Raw genomic sequence first — 13,850 nt, forward strand, 5'->3', positions numbered from 1 at the left:
AACTGCTTTATTTGGGTTCAACAGGAAAAAAAAAAAAACGACCAATCATCATACACTTGTATTGCTATCGCTAAGAGTTTATTTTTCAGATATAATAGACTTACTTTTATGTGTTCTTATTTTATATGTGTCATGGTCAAAGTTATCATGGTTAGTGACTAACTGTTACTTGAATAATTCTTTAATCCAGGAGTTGATTACACATGTTTCTGAAATTCAGCCACAATTAACAATTTTCTATTTATTATTTCTTCTCCAGATTTTAAAATTCAGTTTTGCTTTTAGTGATATCCATCCTGCATAGATTTGTGTGCTTTAACTGTGTTTTACTTTCTTATCACCTGGATAATTTTGTGTCATTACAACACTAAAACAGTTGTAAGGTTTATATGTCAATTTGGAACACACACACACACACACACACACACACACACACACAAGCTAGATTAATACTCTAAATGCAAAGATTCTGAAGTTCTCAAAGTAAGAATAATTGAAACAATGTAAGTATTGCCATGTTCTCTTTCCCAATTTGGAGTTTTTCCCCAGATTCTATCTTATGCTAATGATTCATTTTTCTCTCCTGTGTAAACTCAGTCATCTCCCAATACATACAAATATTCTCAAATTAATATTGGAATTCAGTCCTGTCTGGAGGCTCTAGACCAATATTTTCAGTTGTCTGCTGGTCATTTCTACCTGGGTATCTTCTTTTTCAATGTGTGCTATCTTACCAGCTTTCACACTCAAAATGGTAGAATTCTTAAAATTAGCTACCTTCCCCAAATTCCTTATTTCTGGTGACTGTGCTTTCCCGCACCCTCAAATCAGGCAGGCTCAAAAGCTTTGGCTTCTACTTTTCTTGCAGCACAATAATCCAGGAGTAGCCATGGGGAACGACACTTCCTAGTCCCCTTGCGTTCAGTTCATCCCTGCCTCCATCCTCCTCACAGCCTCACCACCTCAGGTAGCACCGTCTTCCCTGGTCTCCCTGTGCAGATCTCACCCCATTTCCTGTTCCTGCTAAAGCTGAGCTGGATGCATGATCTCATCCCACCGGCTGAGAATTCTTCAAAGCTTCCCTTCTGCCAATCTAATGGAGGAAGTACCCTTTATCCCAGCTGAAGAAGTCCAAAATCCGATTCCAACTATCTTTTTGTTACTGCAGTATGAGTACCCACTATTCTAACCCGTTTAGTGTTTACTCTTGACCGGAAAGTGTTCATTATGGCCCTTAAATACTATTACTACAAGTAATAGTAGCGATATTCTTAACAAGTACTTGACTGGGATTCTGCTTCTGGTCGTAAAGATTAGTCGAAGATGGGCACGTGGCATAAGCAGCTGCAACACAGAACAGGTGTAGGGGGCAGTTGTCTTCAGGCTTTGGACAACAGGTTGTGCAGGACTTGATTCTTGGGGGAAAAGAAGCATGTGAGGTGTCTCACCTCTTTCCCAGCTTTTAGCCGCGGGGTGGCTTCCCATCACTGACACAAGGAGAGAAAGTGGAGCTTCGTGAGCGAAGGAGCAGGCACCAGAGTTTGATGCTGCTGAAAACACTGGGATTTGAACAGCAGGGTAGCAGAGAAGAGGAAAGTGTGAGAGTTGCGTAGGATGGTCGCTCCTGTCGGCTAAAATAAACGCACAACCTAAAAGTTGAGGGTTATGTTTTATTCGATGGACAATTCTGAGGCCTCAGCCCGGGATGACGGCCTCTCAGATGGCTCTGAGGGACTGCTCCGAAGAGGTAGGGGAGGAGCTGGGATATACAGGAGCTTTACAACAAAGACCAGGTAGCTGAAACATTAAAAGCTTACTTGTTAACTAAAGAAAACCAGGCGTCTCAAGTTACAGAATTTAGTGCCTTTCTGTGTATGGGAGGGAGCCAATATTTGGGCTCATTGAATTCATTCCTTTGACAAGCACCTAGCCATCTAGGGCCAGTGTCCTGTCCTTTTTTACTCTGAGTCCCCTCAGGGTGCACCATTGCGAGTGGCTGCAGAGGCCGGCCTGCAGGCTTGTCTTCACTGGGGGGTGGCGGCAGCCGCTGATGACTTGATGGCTTCGGCATTCTTTGTTTATTGAGATGCTTTGCAGTAGTTTTCGTTCATACTCGGTCCCTGGCCAAGGGCTGAGTGCCCATGTCCGAGGTGAGACTCCCAGAGGCTTCGGGTAGAACAGCTTCTGTGGAAGAAAGAGCTGAACGGAGGTGCCAGAGGCCGTGTGGCGCTGAGTGGTGCTGGAGTTCTGGTCCAGTCAGAATGAAACAGCCTCGCTGAGCACAGCAGACGTTCAACTGAGCCCCCAGAAAAGCCACATTTTGCAAGAACCATCACTGAGAGTCAAAGTGATGTCCTGGTACTAAGAAGAAAAACAGAATACACTGACTCCATTAAGGCGAAAAACCAGTTCCGATGCTGTGATGTTTTCTAACCCCAGCAAACCAGTTTTCTGATTCTCGGGGTACCAGCTGGGTGTTCAACAACTCAATTCTAACGCTAGGTCCCCAGAGTTAGCATGGATCTCACAGTTAAGGCCCCAGTCCTGCAAGACTGTCCTCGGTTCAGATGCCCATTACAAGTCCCAGGGGCCACCTGTGCTTCTGGCCAACCAGCTGTAAACTGAGGGTTTCTATAACGCTTTCCTGGGGTTTAATAATTTGCTAGAACAAATCACAGAAATCAGGAAAACACTTCATGTACTGTTACTCATTTATTGTGGAGGATACAGCTCAGGAACAGCCAAAGGGAAAAGATGCACAGGACAAGGTACATCTTCGGGGGAGCGGTACAGAGTTTCCTCTCTGGGTGCCCCACCCTCCCGCCACCAGTGAGTTCACCAACCCAGGAGCTCTCTGAACCCCAATATTTGGGGGTTTGAGGGTGTTTATGGAGATTTCATTACAGAGGCATGATTGAGTAAATCAATGGCTACTGTTGCTTATTAACTCAATCTCCAGCACCTCTCCATACCTGTCCCCCTCCCCCACCCCAAGGTTGGGGGCTGGGGCTAAAATTCCAAGCTTCTAATCAAGTCTTGGTCTCTCTGACAATCAGTCCCCATCCTGAAGCTATCTAGGAGCTGGCCAAGGATTCCCTCATTAGAAAAAAAGGCACACCTATCACCTTATTACTCAGGAAACTCCAAGGGTTTTATTTAGGAGCTCTGTGCCAAGAACCTGAGATGAAAAACAAGTTTATATTTCCTGTTACACCATACTGAAAGGCTCAAGGTGTTCCACTTGTAATTCAGCTATCTGTCAGAGAAAAAGTTAACGTACTTTACAGGGAACAACATAACCCATGATGAACCATTAACAAATAGAGAAGTACAGTAGATTAAATCCAACCTTTATTAAAAATTACAGTAAATATAAATGGACTAAACATTCCATTTTAAGGGTAGAAATTATAATATTGTGTAGAAACAGACTCAAATATGATGTCTACAAGAGGTGCACTTGAAATATAATAAAGTCACAGATATTTTGAAAATGTTTTGAAAAAGTTTACGGACACAACTTGTTTTATTGCACTTCTTTTTATTGTGCTTCGCAGAGACTGCGTTTTTTACAAATTGAAGTTTGTGGCAACCCTGCCTGAAGCAAGTCTGTTGGTGCTACTTTTCCAACAGCATCTATGCCCTTCCTGTCTTTGTGTCACATTTTGGTAATTTTTGTGCTATTTCAAACTTTTTCATCATTATATTTTTTATGGTGATCTGTTGCCCTTGCAAGAAGATTATGACTCACTGAAGATTCAGATGATGGTTAGCATTTTTATCAATAAAGTATTTTTAATTATGAAATGTACAGTTTTTAGACATAATGCTATTCACACTCAACGCACTACAGTATAGTGTAAACGTAACTTTTATAAGCACTGGGAAACCAAATTTATATGACTCACTTTGTTGTGATGTTTGCTTTACTGCAGTGGTCTGGACAGAACTTACAGTGTCTTCAAGGTTTCCTGCATGCAGATTTTTAAAATTTAATTAAATGTAAATTGAGTTTCAAAAAATTTATATTTAGAGCTTTTCTATTCTCTCTAAAATATTCTTCCCTACGTCTAGATTGCAAAAACATTCCCTTATAACACGGTTAATGCAGCAACTGGACTTTTCATATATTACTAGTGGGAGAATAAGGTGGTATTACCATTTTAGAGAAAATTTTGGTAGTTTGTTATACACTTAACCATATATCTACCACATGACCCAGAAATTCTACTTCTAGAAATTTATCCAAAAGAAACGGGAACTTATATCTAAAAAGAGATTTGTACCAGATTGTTGTAGTAGCTTTATAATAATAGCCCCAAGCTGAAGACAACAAAATGACTGTAATGATAAGCACATAGTGCTAGAACCATAGATTGGAATATCACTCATCAATAAAAATATCTATATATGTTGCTGAAACATACAACATGGGTGAATCTCCAGAAATCATTTTGCTTGGTAAAAAGCCAGAATACAATTTATTTATGATTCCATTTATATAAAATTCAAGAACAAGCAAAACTCAGTGGTAAAGCACATGCGTAGCATGCATGAGGTCCTGGTTCAATCCCCAGTACCTCCATTTAAAAAAAAAATTAATTAATTAAAAACCTTGGGGAAATAAACTGATCATTAAAAAAAAAAAAAGAAGAAGAAGCAAAACTTGTCTGTGGTGACAGATATCAGACAGTGATTGAGGCATGAGTAAAAGGGGCCTGAGGCTACTTTTAGATGTGATGGAAATGTCCTGTCTCTTGACTCAAGTGTGAATTACCTGGTTGTGTGTATTTAGTAACTTAAGATCTGTGCATTTCACTTTAGGCAAAATTATCTCCATTTCAAAAAGATGAATAACTACTTTTAGAAATCCAGTCTGACCTGGAAAAAACAAAGGAATGAGAAAAAATGCCTCTGAACTCCCTCTTTTCTGACTTTTAACATTCTTTCCAATTTATTTTCTTCCATTTAAATACTACCAGTCCTCCAAGCCCATTTCAGATGTTTTTTCTGGGAATTATGCTGGATATAGGTGTGTGTGTTCCTGTAGCAGCTCCCAGAGATTATTGTTCCTCACAGTTATTTGTGTCAGTGATATCTCAGCAAACAGAAAGGTAACTGCCAAAGGCAGATAATACAGCTGTTCATTCAAGAAGAAATGATTGAACCAGACTTTGGGGGCTGAGTGTTTTAGAATCTAAGAAGATACTGGCTTGATCTTCAAGGCTGTTTTTACTTTGAATGATCTTGTTCACTGAATGAAGCTCTTAATAGCATTTAATCCTCAACATTTATTTTATAAAAACGAAAGTATTACCTACTGCACTCGATAAAACATTCCTAGGCATTAAGGATAACAATGATGTCCCATAAAATATGGCTTATGACTTCAAGAATCGCACAGTTAACGTTCCAGCCAAACAACTGAATAAGGAATTACAAAAATTTAGGCATGTACCTAAAGCTCTATAAGGTTAAAAGAAGAAGACTAGGGAAATGCCCTGGAGGGAAGGATGATTAAATTGAGACTTGAAGGAAGAATATTAGAGTAAACCTTACAACCTTACAGTATTGCTGAGATTCCACTATTTTTGACCTACAGAAATGGCAATTACATGTGACTCAAGCTAATATCTGCAAGAGCAGTGTTTCTGGCAAGAGAGGGACATGTGAAAAAGCTCCCAAAGAAAACAGAATACGATGCACTTACGAAACTGAACAATTTAGTTCGATTCTAGTGAGACTGAACCCTAGGATGAGAGTGGAAACGGCAGCACAGAGTCAAACTGATGGAGTCAGGCAGCCGCTATTTCAGGATGACAGTGAGAAGAAACAAACATCCGAGAGAGAGAAGGGTAAAAAAGCACGAAAACATCACGTTCAATTCAGGAAGTGATGGCCTCGATCACAGCTGCGTTTGGCCGTCACATGTCCTAAGCTTGATATTTTAGAGGGTCCGTTGCACCTGTGCAGAGAGAGTCCGCCGCCAGGCATCACGAGGCCTCATTCCCATGTTCCCTGTTCCGGCTGTAGCTGTAGGGCCGCTTGCGGGCTGGTGCTCTTGCCTTAGTGGACCTGCAAAGACTGGGATGCTGTAATGCGCTAGCTTTATGCAAGAATTCCGCCTGGATCTCTAGGTTCCACTTCTAAGCGTATTCTTCTGCAGGAATTAATCCATTCTAAGAGCGTGTACTATATTAAGAATGTTTGCAAAGAAATGGCCTACCAATTGTGCACAATCTACCAATATGAGTTTTTTAAACTTTTATGAAAATGTGAAATGATTCTTCGATGCTGTCTAGTTAGGCTCACCATTTAATGATAATATTTACTCTGTAAATTCTTTTCACTTATTCTCTGTAATTTAAATGAAACCATGACTTGGTTTTATTATGCAGAACTTACACAATTTAGAAAATTTTAAGTTCCGTACCTCTTGCCAAAACACATTTTAACAGCCAATAATGCTAATTGCCAGGAAATGTATTCATACAGCGCCGTGTAAATTTTTAATGCACTCATTTGTCACTTGCTCCCATCAGCAAGCAGCCGCCATTTGCGGAGAGCCGAGTGCGCAGAGCCAGAGGGCTTGAGTGGCTTCAAGACGTTGACTGTAATGTTTTTAGGGCCTTGACAAAGATGAGGGATGTCAGGTTTTTTTCGGTTTAGTGAGTTTCCCCCAGAACACAGCAGTTCAGAAGAGCATCGGGAGACAGGAAGCAAGAGCTTTGCAGTAATGGGTGCCGTTTATTTGTTGGTTGTGGGTAATTTGACTTGACTCCCTCTGATCCACGCTAGGACAGCAGACGGACCCGAGTGCACCGCCATCCTCGAGCTGCTGCGAAGCGCCTGATGTTCGGCCGGGCTCTGCTTAAAGCCTGCTTCTTTCTTTCTTCTTTTTGCTCTTGCTCTTGACCTCTGCTTGCAGTGATTATATTCTTTGTTATCTGGAAGGTTTGTTGAGCGAAGCGCATGCAGTGAAGACGTGTGTCACTATGAACACTCACACATACACATATAGGATGTTTTCAGGAAATATGTGTTTTTCTCATTTGATGAAAAAGACATAACACCAGTTTCACCTTCTTCATAAAACTTGAAAAGAACGTTTACTCTAACTTGTGGATGTAGACATTTAGAATACGTTTGTCATGTTAACTGGCAAATAAAAAGCTGAATGCAGTAATTCTGTGAAAAAGAAAAATTGGACTTAAAAATAAAATTAAACCACATTCTCTGGAATGATGATTTTGAGAAGAAGATTGTCATCAACTTTAAATGTTGTAAACACCTGTGTGGCAAAAGTCGCGGAGCTGATAAAAAGCAACGTAGGTATTTATGGCATTTAAAATGTAAAGCATCACATTCATGAATGCTTGAATTTTATGTTCAATAGGGTTATCAAAAATACTTTCAAATACATTTTGGTGAGTGTGCCATTTAAAATGTACTTGTAAAAACATGTATTAATCAGAAAACTGCTTTTTGTATTATCAGTCTTTAAATTCATTGTCACTAATTGCGTGACTAATTGTCAGATCTCTAGCATTATTTAAATTATTGCCAAATTTCCTAACATGTGAGACACTTTAAAGTTAAGATGCACCATTATTTTATATACTACTAAGAGAGAAAGGAAAAGGGGATGAGGAGGGAACAGAAGGAAGGAAAAAGAAACAGCAGAATAAAGGAAGGGAAAGGGGGAGGGGAGGGGAGGGGGAGGGGAGGAGGAGGGAGGGAAGGAAGAGAGAAAGAGAAAGAAAATTAGGATGCAAACTAGGACATAAAGCTATTTTGTAACTTAAAATTTTGTTTATTCCTATTGGAAAAGCACTTTTAGATTCATCCAGAGGTAGTTTTTTTTGGTTATTAATTATTGTACATTCTTAAAAACAAAAATATAAGTTCAGTAAGTTGGTTGAGTAGTCCCAAAACTTTTCCATAGTCTTTCTCTTGTAAGTCATTTTTTTTCCTTAAGGACACAATTAAAATTTGTTTTAAATGTTTCTTTGAGGGCGGGGACATCACATTTCCAGTCAACGAGGAGAAACATTTGTACGGTCCAGGTCCTTTATTTTCTTTGTACCTATCACGCCATGAATTCGTAGGGAATGGCTTCCAACAGCTCAGGCTCCTTCCGTTGGTTCTCATGAAGTGGGCTTCTCTGGGTGGAGCAGACTCGTGCTTCAGTTGAACCCAAGTACCTTTGTCTTACTTCTTTTTCTGATCATTTTCCTTCACATGTTTCAGGAAACTATCTCAGCTCTTAGAGTGCTTAATGTGCTCAGTACTCACATTAATTCTCTTGGCAAGAATCTTACCTTTGTTTGTTTACAACAGTGCCAACAGCATACTGGGTACCAATGTAGACTCCTCCAGTGTTGCCATGGTAACATTGGGGGGGCATTACTTTCTGAACAATGCCCATTCTCTTGATGTCTGCAGTATCAGCTTGCTTGAAGATCGCCAAAGGAACAATTCCATGTTTTCTCAAAGGCCTAGGGAACAGATAGTGGGTACCTCTCCTTTTTCCCTTTGTGTTGATCATTTTGGAGATTTTCTGGAAGATGGCATTTCCAGCCAAAAGGTTTTGATTCACTTTTGATGCTCTGTCATCAGCATCTTAGTTTTCCATGCACTGCCATCCTCAGTGACATTAAAAGGGGCAAGAATACAGAACGTTTTTAAGGAGTCTTTCACAGTTGCCCCTGTGATTGTCTTTCTAGATGTTGTGACATATTCTGCAAGTTTTGGTTTTCTTGATCTCACCAGAATATGTCAGCCGTAAGTTTTCAGTAATAGTTAGAACTGATAATTCTTCCTCAAAGTCCTTCAAGAGTTTTTTGAATGAAACACAGCAAGGCCAAGTTCCCACATGTGCAGGACTGGAGAACTGTGCCGTGGCCACCATCTGGCCGAAAGTGATGGTTAGCAGCTACTGGCTATGAGGTGTATTCTGATTCAGAGACGTTAAAATGTGAAAAGCGTGCATCTCAGGATTGTTTGAATGTGCGATTTTATCGTTCACTTTTTTTTGTCACTCTTATTGAGCTTCTGCAGCTAAAGTCAAAGACATCAATTGTTGATCTTATGGGGGAGGTTTCAGCTTTAAAGCTTATCTGTGTAGGAGCAGAGAGGCTGAAGGCTCTCCTATCTCTAGGTTTCTGTTGTTCATGGGTCAGTGGGAGCCAACGTTATGTGTTGAGATGGAGAGCTGGTGGGTTCATTGGCAGTGACAGCATTTTGTAGGTTTGGAATAACCTCTGCGGTGATTGGGACAGAAAATCCAGGACGCAGAGAACCTTCAGCCCATACTCTGAGGACCAAAATGGGGTGAGCAGTGGCTCTAGCCCACGTTAGTACGTCATTCCTCTCTGGCAGTGCCCAGCAGAAAGCACAGAGGCAGAGATGTAGGGATGGTCCGAGAAAGAGATTTTATAGAGCAAGCTTCAATGGAAGATCTCTCAAGACCCTCACTGCTCTGACCTAATTGAGAGTTTTGTAAGCCCACTGAAAAGGATGACATTGCAAACAGAATTATGGGACGAGCAGAGACCTAAAACCACTTATTGGCTATATTTCTGCATAAGGTGTGCATGAATTAAAACTGAAAAAAGCATATGTAAATAAAGATTTAAAAGGTCCAGATTCGTCTCGCTTGATGTGTCTGTCTTCTTTGACTTCAGTCCATAGGGTCATGCTGATTTACAGGTGTTCACAGTGTGTGTAACTGTATCTAAATTCCAAAATCCTGAAAAAGGCTTGGAATGAAATTATTCAGAGCTACTTTAAGGCTAAAATGCTTAATTTTTAACCAAAGAATCAAAGAGTCGAAGAGTAACCTGCTGCAGGTACAACCTTTACAATTTTGTTACGTGAGTCAGTCAAAGATCGTCAACTTGGTGCCTTCCAAATTAAAAATGAAATGAATGTGTTGTCACTGAAAGAAAAAAAAAACACGAGGAACTTGGCAACCTTGGAGCCCCATTAGCAGCCATTTTAGTTACTGAAACCAGAAGTGTGTGTGGTGTGTACTTCCTGGGTAACCACACACGAAATAGACGAGAGCTACTCAGGGCTGCTGCTCGTGCGTGTGGATCGATCCGGTGTGATTCCTACGCCCTGAATGAAAACTATGATTCGATGCAGGCAAAGCTTTCTGCCAACTGGATTGTGATTTCTCTCAACCCAAAATACATAACCTTGAGCTGAATAATCAATGTTTTCCTTTAAAGTTACCTATTAATATGATCTATTATAGAACGATTTTAAGTAAACTTGAAAGGATTAATCATGATGTGAATCGGAGTACTAAATTTCTCCTCTCACCTCCCCTCTTTATTTGCAAATACCACTTGCTACCTATCGATATTGTGGAAAGCAGAGTTCTCCTGGGTGATATGTAGCTTTCTTCTCAATTGAATGTACAGCCCTGTTCTGCAGGATGTACAGCCCTATTCTGCCTTGGTACCCTTTAATAATGAAAGATACAGGAAATGATAGTCACTAACTGACTGAATGTACGACTCTCAGTGTCCATCGTTTTTAATAGGTTAGACAGCACCCATCTTAAAAAAAAAAAGGTAGAAGTTCTTTTACAAGTAAAAAATTAGAGGCATTACTGCTGAAGTGGAATATAAGAAAAAGATGTCTAATGCAAAATCTATTTAAAATTTGGGGGGAAATGCTAAGCAAAACAATTTTTAAAAGGAATATAAAATGATACAAGCTGAATGTTGAGAAACAAAACCCAGCTTTATTTTAATGACCTCCCTAAATAAACCAAGGTAGGCAAATATTAAATGACTGAAATATAACTTTCCAACAAGTTAGCAAGATAATATACACAAACCAGTGCTTTCCTGGAGACTAGCAGTAACAAGATAAAAGTAAAGTAACAGTTTTCACTCATAAGCATCAACAGTATATCAACAGGTAGAAATATACTTTATCCATGATCTGAGAGGTAAATTTGAGAGCTTGGTAACCAGAATTATGAGTTCTGGAGCCAAGACAGCATGATACGAATACCAGCTTTGTGATATGAAGTCATTTAATATGAAGAACCATCCAAGTGCCTTGGATCCCTATCTGCGAAATGGAAATAATGATAACGCCAACGCCATAGGGTCATGGTGAGAATGCAATTAGTTAGTATTTGGAAAGCATTTAAACAGTGCCTACAAGGTGGTCCATACTCCGTAAAGATTACTTATATTAACAGCATAAAATTTTAATGAAGACTATAAATAAACTATTGGGTAAAGAATAATCATAATACTGGATAGGAAGACTTAGCGTTCAGTACTGTCAGTCTTCCCAAATGAATCTGTAGATTTCACCCAAATCTGAGCCCAATCTCAAGAGGTTTTATAATGAAAGAGGAGCACGGTGGTTATATAGGGTATGAGTTCTAGAATCAGGGGCTCTTTCTTTAATGGTTCTAATCTTTATTCTCCTGATCTGTAAAGTGGAAATAGTAATGAAGTGTACCTCATGTGATTAAGCTTGATTATCCACGTCAGTAAAGCCTCTGACCCAGTGCCTGATCCAGGGAAAGCAATTCACGAGTAATAGTTGGCTGTCATTAATATCTTTGGGGAAAAAGTGTTTTACTAAGGAAATAATTGTGCCAGAGTGGAAAAGTAATTTTTTTTAACTAAAGGGAAGGAGGGAAAGAGGTGATGACTCAGGGGGACTGTTCTCCTAGACAAGAGAATGTGTTCTCCTTCTTCAGCAGGGAGAACGTGGTGGCACCGGCTCAACCATGAGAAGGTGATCAGAGCTGAAGATAAAGTGTCTAAACAGATGACAGTGATAATGTGCAGTAGCCCAGTAAGATCTGCCGTGTACCAGTACTCCCTGGAGCATTTTGCATGTAAATTAACCACAACACTGTTGCTACCCCCGAATTACAGAGGCTTAGGGAGGGCAAGTGAGTTGCCCCAAGTCTAGTGAGGGTGCTGGGTCTGGGCAGCTGGCGGTGGAGTCCACAGCCTTCTCCACCACACCAGGAGATTTTACTGTGCGGTAGAGTTGAAACTTTAGATCGTGGGAGAATATTGAAAGAATTCAATACATAGTGCCAGGGTAACTAACCCCCTGGGAATGTATATATATGTTTACTTTCTAGGGAGAGAAATTCCAGGTTCATTAAAGATTTCAATATGCTAAATAAATCTAAATAACTTGGGAGAAATAATCATTCCAAAGTGTAGCAAGGTGTAAAGCTGAACCCAGGTGGGTCTGCAGATCCCTCTTCTCAAAAATGAATGGGTCAGTGGCTTCATTGGCATCAATTAGCAAGAACTGATAAGCTTGGAGAAAGGCACTTTTGAGGAAGATGTTTGTGCAGCCATCCCTACAAGGTGACAGCTGAGGCGTGGAGATCACCAGGGCAGGACAAAACTGCCAGCCTTGGTGGCCTGTGTATGGAGAGAAAACCCAGGCAGAGTCTGATTCCATCCAGTTCAGTGCATCTCACTGCTGTGTGCACTGTGTAGTGTTGCAGATACCGTGTGGAAAACAGTCAGTGCTTTCGCTGCCCTCCTGGAGCCGGTTTACAGTTAACTGCGAGAGACGAAAAAATCTTAAGAAATGATAATGCAGGGTGCTACGTGCTATGGTAGAAATTCAGGGTGCTGGAGGATGATTAATTCAGATTTAGCACTTCCAGAAGATTTCCCAGAGAAAACAGTATCTGAGCTAAGATCTGAAGGTTAAGGAGGATGCAGCCAAGCATGCCAGCTCCTCTTCCTGCGTCTGTTTGTGAACACAGCTATATTTTATCCAGGTAGTGAAGACAGAAACCTGGACTTTTAAGGAAATAGGCAAATAACAGTGCATAGCCCTAGAATCAGGAGCAAGAGTGCCTGGATGGGGAGAACTGAGACATCAAGCAAGCAGCTAGTGATGGAAAACACGTGAGGAGAGACTGTCAAGGGACAGAAGGAAGAGTTAGCACAGCCCTCGTGCAGCGCCCTGGGGCTCCCCAGCAGTTCTGGACCAGACAGAGAAACCCAGAAAGTCTAGTTAGAAAGGGAAGAAAAGCATACAGAAGAGTGAGGTGTCCTGGAAACCAGGGGAAGATGGTTTTGGTCTTACAGGGGAGGTGATGTCAGAGCATCACTGCTGAGCAGAAAGCTGGTGTGGCGTGCAGAGGGGCTCACGTGGAGGCCAGGCTGCCGTGGGCAGGGTGGTGGGTGGCGCGAAGCGGGCCGGAGACCAGGGACTCAGAAGTGCTGCGGGGAGAGGTGAGGTTGGGTTGCCCGCGGCGTGGCGTCTCAGGACCGGCAGTCTGTGCGGTTGGGCTATTTTTCCAGCAGGAATCATTGAGTTGGAACTCAGACATGGAGAAGGCGGACAGCCTCATTGGGTGTTTTGCCAGACTAGTAATAAAAGGAAAATGGACAAAGGAGTTAGAGGTCCTTGAGGAGAGCTGGCGGAGGTTTTTAGTACAGCCTGGAGTTCATCTGAGGAGCAACGGGAGTGAGGAGCCCTAGAGATCACTGGACGGGCAGAAGCGGTGACTGTAGTGGGGAGGCCACCACGGGTCGAGTGGCCCACGAGTATCGGAATGATTTTACTAGACATAATGGACTGGAAGTGCCGGAAGAATAGAAGGCTGAAGTGGAATAGAAGACAGGACAGGAGAAGGCTGATTTTACGAGGATGCCCTTGGCTGTGATCTGGGCACACACTGCGCTGCGCTGGCATCCAGGAGATACCGGGAGGCAGATCAGAGAGATGGTCAGTTCTAAGGAGGAGAGCACCCCAGGTGCGTGGGGGCCCAAGAGACCCCAAGTGTCACCAGCTTTGTGAGCACTGAAGGACAGCACCCGGGACCAGGG

The 13,850-nt window shown here is 41.6% G+C and overlaps 1 protein-coding gene and 1 pseudogene across 2 annotated transcripts in view; one reads left to right on the forward strand and one right to left on the reverse strand.

Annotated features, from left to right (window-relative positions):
• Window positions 1-13,850, forward strand: part of CTNND2 (catenin delta 2) — an 875,933-nt gene that overhangs the window by 217,372 nt on the left and 644,711 nt on the right. The gene's annotated exons all lie outside the window — the stretch shown is intronic.
• LOC102542026 (large ribosomal subunit protein eL21-like) lies at window positions 7,979-8,548 on the reverse strand (annotated as a pseudogene).

Source organism: Vicugna pacos, chromosome 3 (assembly GCF_048564905.1).
Source record: "Vicugna pacos chromosome 3, VicPac4, whole genome shotgun sequence".
NCBI lineage: Eukaryota > Metazoa > Chordata > Mammalia > Artiodactyla > Camelidae > Vicugna > Vicugna pacos.